The sequence below is a fragment of the Cyphomyrmex costatus genome, unplaced genomic scaffold, assembly GCF_001594065.2.
Source record: "Cyphomyrmex costatus isolate MS0001 unplaced genomic scaffold, Ccosl1.0 scaffold30, whole genome shotgun sequence".
Lineage (NCBI taxonomy): Eukaryota > Metazoa > Arthropoda > Insecta > Hymenoptera > Formicidae > Cyphomyrmex > Cyphomyrmex costatus.
The window spans coordinates 727,144-734,315 of record NW_017277125.1 but is presented as its reverse complement, the minus strand read 5'-3'; positions in this window follow the sequence as shown (position 1 = coordinate 734,315).

Below are 7,172 nucleotides of genomic sequence, written 5' to 3'. Positions count from 1 at the left end.
GAAGATTTCATGAGAATCGAGGTGAGAATAGATGTCAGGAATAGATGCAGGAAGATCCAATTACAATGTATTGTTCTGATTTTTCCTTCATAACGAGTACTCAATTGTTAAACCTTTCGCAATAACGGGAACGTCAGAAAGTTAAGTAGTCGGATATTGACAGCTTCTTCATGTGCACGGCAATTACATGCGGCGGTAGTTTTGAGAGAATACAGAAACGCGAACGACCGACAGACTAAACAAAAATAACCGATCGCAGCGTGTCGTCGCATATGCACGTGCAAAGGACGTTTGGTGTGTATGTGTGTGCAATACTAGGCGATGAAGTAGCGGAAGTATATAGCGTGTTGTAAACAACTGAGAGACCTAACTGGGCTTATCGGGCTATCCATATTTATCGTCGATAGCGTGATATTAATACTATCCTCGAACGTATAGTTAAAGTATCGAGGAACTGTCAATGCTGCAGGAAGCAGTTTCGAGATTGTTTATCGAAGAGATATTTTTCACCCTGTCGTTTAACGTTAGATTTTAGCGTTATAATAATGGCTCTGCTTGCTAAATCCTATAATGAAATGATCAGCTTTTTCTCTCAAGTAAATTGCTTAATAAGCTGAACGCAATCTAATGATATTGATATTCATGTTCCATTTATCGAGAAGTATGGCTGTCTATAATTTTCAGAACGTGATCATATTTAATATATGAATAATAATTATATAACTGAGGAAATTAGCTTTTTTAAATAATATAATTATTTTTGCTGCATATTTTGTATTTCTCTTTTATAATAATTGCCGTAAACTTATCTTTATTATTATTACTATACTTTGTGCGAGGAGTATTATTTATTATTTCAATGTTGAATTTTTATGTGTCCGTATTACTAAATGAGTTTCGTCTATTTTTTATAGTTACGATATACCTCAGTATATTTTGCTCAAAGTTACGTTTTATTCATATGGAATCAATTACAAATGATGCTTCGCAAAAATGAGGAGTATCTGTCACATTAATTCTGCGACATGTTCTCTTCAAGCAGAAGTGACATTTTCGTGGCATCGATTCGTGCCACGCATTCGTAATTATATCACCGAGTAAATATTCCATGGCACATCGAAATTAACCAGGCAAAATGATTTTTAATGTAATATAACCAAACGAGGATGATGTTCCTACTAGTAGAATATTTTTTAGAGAGCATCGGATTATTTTTACATTGTCGTTTTACTAACATATATACTTTGAAAAAGAGATTAATTTTTAATTTATAAACAATACAAATCAATATATTTTTATACATTTTGCCGAACTCTATATTTTCAAAAATTTATCTCAATGATAAATGCATGCAGATAAATTACATAAGACGAATTTATTCAATTCATTCATTCATTAAGGTTATAATTAATTCATATTACATCACTTTGGAGTCTCTATAATCTATCTTTTTGATTACAAGTTTATTGCCGATTTACATATATATATACCAATTTTATATTACATTGTTACAACTATGCGAAATTTTGAACTTAGATCGTTTTACTTTGACCATCGCGTTTTATCATTTGTGACTATTTCGACATTGGAAGACTACCAAGAGGCGAGATTATTGTCTGTTCACATTTCTATTCCATTGACTGCGTTACACTGAAGAGAATCTGAATCGAGAATCAAAACGTTTGTACATCTTTCTAATCTTTCATTTAATATATTGAATATTTCAAAAAGATTAGTTTGACTTCTTTACGCCCGGACCTAAGAACTGCGAAAGCTTACATAGACGTTTTACATTTTATTGATTACTAGTCTTTTCCTGCGCGCGCTATGCGCGCGATTCAGAATTATTGGGGATACACAAACAAATCTGGAAAAGACCAAACTGGTTTGTTAATCCCCCTAAAATTACAACGTAGGTTCTTTCTTTACTTAATTTTTTAAAAAATTTAAGCATTTATACATCCTTAAAATTTTTTTCCGGATTTGTCTAATTTATGAGATTATTATTTGTTTTTTCCTTTTTTTCCGTTAGTTTTAATTAACTGTCTTCATTTTAAATTATTGATTTTCATATTTTTTTAATTTTTTTATTTTTCCCCGCTTCTTGAAATAGTCATGAAGATGATTTCGTCTTCTTTTAATCTTATTCAGTTGTTCTTCATTTTTTTTTGATATTTTTCATTCGTATTTTTTCGAAAAAATCATTAATTCAGTAAACTGAATTCTCAAGCAATCGATACGAACTCGAAAAATAATCACTTGGGGATGTTACAATCTTTTTTTGTGTATAACTTTTTTTTGGAGGGTGGACAAATGAAAATAACGGGTGGACAAACAGTGGACAAACGAATGCAATAATGATTTTACCAATATTCGCATTTAGAGGTGCCAACTTCACAAAGCAGGTCTGTGAAGTTGGCACCCCTAAATGCGAATATTGGTAAAATCATTATTGCATTCGTTTGTCCACTGTTTGTCCACGTTTGTCCATCCGTTATTTCCATTTGTCCACCTTCCAAAAAAAAGTTATGCACAAAAAAAAATTGTAACACCCCCAAGTGATTATTTTACACTATTACGAAAAATATAATAAGCATAGGGTGGACAAACGAAAATAATGGGTGGACAAACGTGGACAAACAGTCGTTTGTCCACCCTATTATTATAATATTTTTCATAATAATGAAAAATAATCACTTGGGGTTACTACAATTTTTTTTTGTGTATAACTTTTTTTTGGAGGGTGGACAATTGAAAATAACGGGTGGACAAACGTGGACAAACAGTGGACAAACGAATGCAATAATGATTTTACCAAAATTCGCATTTAGAGGTGCCGACTTCTCAGATCTGCTCCAAGAAGTCGGCAACCCTAAATGCGAATTTTTGTAAAATCATTATTGCATTCGTTTGTCCACTGTTTGTCCACGTTTGTCCACCCATTATTTTCGTTTGTCCACCCTATTATTATAATATTTTTCATAATAATGAAAAATAATCACTTGGGGTTACTACAATTTTTTTTTTGTATAACTTTTTTTTGTAGGGTGGACAAATGAAAATAACGGGTGGACAAACGTGGATAAACAGTGGACAAACGAATGTAATAATGATATTACCAATATTCGCATTTAGGGGTGCCAACTTTACAGAGCGCTACGCGCGCGAATTTTTTTTTTTGAACGACCATATAATTTTCTCTTACAAAATTTACACCAAAGCATAGTCGATTAAGCTTTAAATTATAATTACATTTCTTTGCGTCTTATTAAATTCGTCATATTCGGAGAATCTTATTGATTTCCGCAACATTTCCATCTGCCATATTGAATTTAAAAATTTGGAACACGGAATCAAAATCAGCGTTCGTGGTAACCCCCATTTACCTAATTTCGCTAAAATTTTTAAATTTTTATGTATTTCGCAACACTTTCGTCCGCCATTTTGGATTAACCATTTGGAATTTCCTAAGTTTGATCACAGATTCGAAATCAGCGTCCGCGTAAGCCCCCTTAATTCAAATTTCGCCGAAATTTTTATATTTTTATGTATTTTGCAACACTTTCCGTCCGCCATTTTGGATCAGTCATTTGGATTTTCCTAATTTTGATCACGGATTCGAAATCAACGTCCGCGTAAGCCTCCTTGATCCAAATTTCGCCGAAATCGGAAAACCTTTAAGATTTTCGCATCTTTTCCGTCCGCCATATTGGATAAGTCTTTTAATTATCATAATTTTTACCATGTTTTTGAAAGAGCGTCCCCGAAAATTCCTTGTTACCAAAATTTACCATTTTCGGATTACTTTAACTGCCTGAACGAATAGAGGCTTCAAAAAAACGTCTATACGCCTTTTTTAAGATATGATAATTCATTTAGTGCCGAAAAATAGGAAAGGTTTGGTTTATATTTTTGAAGAATAATCTTTCTTGTATCGCATACTTTCTGTGTTATAGACACGTTTCATTCTTTCGAAAGGCACAAAGCCGATTGACATTGACACGTGTCAAATCAGTATTAAGAGAACAAGACATGATCTGTCAGCATTGATATGGAAGAAACAATAGCTCGACCAAGCGACGATGAAACGCGAGGAAAGGGAAACGCGTATACGTTGCTCTCATTTGCAACTGTGACGAATGTCAGCGCGCTGTTCACGTGCGTCATTCCAACGCATTGGTTCCCAATCCGGGGATACGCCTTTTGAAAAGAAATTTAGAAATGTAGGAAAATTGCTAGTAACAATTAAAAAAAAGTGTTTGATATTTGTGATTATAATCATAGTAAAATAATTATCGTTAGGAGCTACATTTTTATGATTATTTATTGCTATAATATTAATTGACAATAATAATCATGCGTGATATACCTATAGTTATTTTATACGAACAAATGGTACTGTAAATTATTATAATTTAAAATATAAACATAGTAAAATATCAAGATATAAATGATAAATAAGATATAAACATTTTTATTCAGTACAAAATGCAATTGCAATTGTAATGAATGTATATTATTTTCTTAAATTTACTTATTATTCATGTGGTAATAATTACAAAATTTACTAAGAAAAAATTAAAGATTTTCAGACAGTATGTGTTACTGTTATTAATAGCACAATTAACTGTATGCATGATTAAACGACCATAAATATGTAGTTGTCTCAAAAGATAACTATGAATTAGAGTTAAGTACTATATGGTAATTGCAATCATTTTTTCCTCTCACAATAGTGAAGGTGAGAGAATGTTTAGTTAATAGAAGATATAGTATAAATTAGGAATAAAGTTCTTGTGTTTGTGTAACTTTGATTCTTTCATGACTCACTAATAGAAAAATTATATTTCTTTAAATTAATAGAAAATTAAAAAAAAGTATAAAAATTGGATATGTTAAGTTAGCACCCCAACTATAGTACTCAGGAGTTCTGATTAGAGTTCCCACTTCCTTTTGACGAGACGAAGAGTTCCCTATAGTTAATAACAAGAGTCCGCTCAATAAACATCTTTTTTACATTTTTTAAAAATGGGGTGCTAACTTTTTATCGAATTTCGAGGTGGAATAGTTCTGAGCGGCTTAATAGCTTCAATTTGCGATTGCCTAAGTTCCTGATATGTAAAAAAAATTTTCGAATAATAAAAAAATAATTAAAAATTTTTGAAAAATTAATTTTTAGATACAATAGTTCTGATGATAATTCCTGCTTCTTTTTGACGATACGAAGAGTTCTCTATGATTTTTAATGACATATGCGCTTAATAATCATTTTTTAATAATTTTTTAAAAATGGGGTGCTAACTTTTTAACGAAATTCAAGGTCGCATAGTTCTGATCAGCTTAACAAAACTATTTTGTGAATACCTAGAGTTCTTGATACATAAAAAACATTTTTGAAATATAATAAAGTTTAAAAAAAATAGGGAAAATCTTTGAAAATTTTTTTGAGAGTACCGAGTAGTTCTGAGTAGCGTTTCTTATAGTACTCGACGAGTTCTATCGAAAACTGTAAGGTGAAAAAGCGATTGGACCAACAGTTTGCAAGATACAGCGACATTTGTCGGAAGATCAACAATTTTTAGTGTATATCTCGGAAACCGTTGGTTCAATCGCTTTGAGCCCTGATACTTTTCGACAGAACTCGCCGAGAACTGTCCATAACTCCGATCAGAACTACTCGGTACTCCCAAAAAATTTTCCGACGTGGGACTTAGAAAAATATTTTTCGTCAAAAATTTTGTCATTAAAAATCATAGAGAACTCTTCGTATCGTCAAAAAGAAGCAGGAATTATCATCAGAACTATTGTATCTAATAATTAATTTTTTAAAATTTTTTAATTTTTTTTTTATATTTGAAAATTTTTTTTACATATCAGGAACTCTAGGCAATCGCAAATTGAAGTTATTAAGCCGCTCATAAGTATAACGCGTACTAAAAGAATTTTTAGATATGTGAAATATATGATCAGATTTAATTTTTGATTTATAATATTAAATAGAAAACTCTTATTTCTATACATACATCTGTTTAAATCACGCTTCGCGCATAAATCACAAGCATTTCCCGAGGATTAAATGAAAAGCGGGATGATAAAATGAATATAAAGTTGGCTTGAGAATTGTTTTGTTATGTGTCAGAGAAAAGGATATGCAAGTGTGAAAGCAAGCGTGGCGAGCGTGGCGAAATAGCTGGCCGTCCGTCCACGCACGTCTGGTCCTCGTCTGCTCGGCCAAGGTCCTTGAACGAAGGTCTATTCTAAAAAAGCTGCACAATTGGATAACCAATCAGCCAGACAGTATCGTGTATCAAAGAGCATGACGAAACGGAATTTACAGACCGTTTATTGTTCCGTTGTGTTGCGATGATTACGATGATTATGTTACATGTGTGTATATATATTTATATATAGAATACTCCGTGAAAGTCTGTGCATTTCGTCGCGAAGAAATTATTCGAAAAAGAAATAATTGTAAAACTGTGTTAGTATGGAAAAATGGACTTGGAAAAAATGAATGTAGATATATATACGTAATGGTAAAGAAAGAAGCCAATTTCGAAAGTGGCACTTTTGTTCGAAATTGTAAAGTAAAAAATAAAAGTCACGTAGCCATAAAAAAATGATATGCATATAGAATATTCTGTACAATTGATTAATTTTTATATAATATAAATCCTGAGATGACACTTATCGAAGCAGTGCAATTAATATGCGAGAATCGAAGATGACTTTACGTGCCGTGCGTAGCGATGTAACTCGTTAAAATCGTGGTGACTGACGCAATGTGTGTACGTACAGTAGACCTTGAGCCACTATTACACCGGCTGTTTATGTCGTTATGCAATCGAGACGGCTTAGTCTACGCGTGTGGAGTTTAACGGAGTAAATAATGCTTTTCACCCGTTACCCCCACACTCGTAAATTCGCATCGGCATTTAAACTTCTTACACTTGCGAGTTGCACTTTCACGGAATTCTTTTGCAAGATTGACAAGAATTAATAAGGTGTGCAATGAGAAGTCACGCCTCGTCGCGCATAATATCGTTATCTTGGTTTTACGAATATGCCGATTACATTCGTTGATGTTAATAATAATTCTATTAAAAACGATTTATTATAAATCGAAATAGTAATTATATTAAAAAAATATAATTTACATTGAAATTATAATT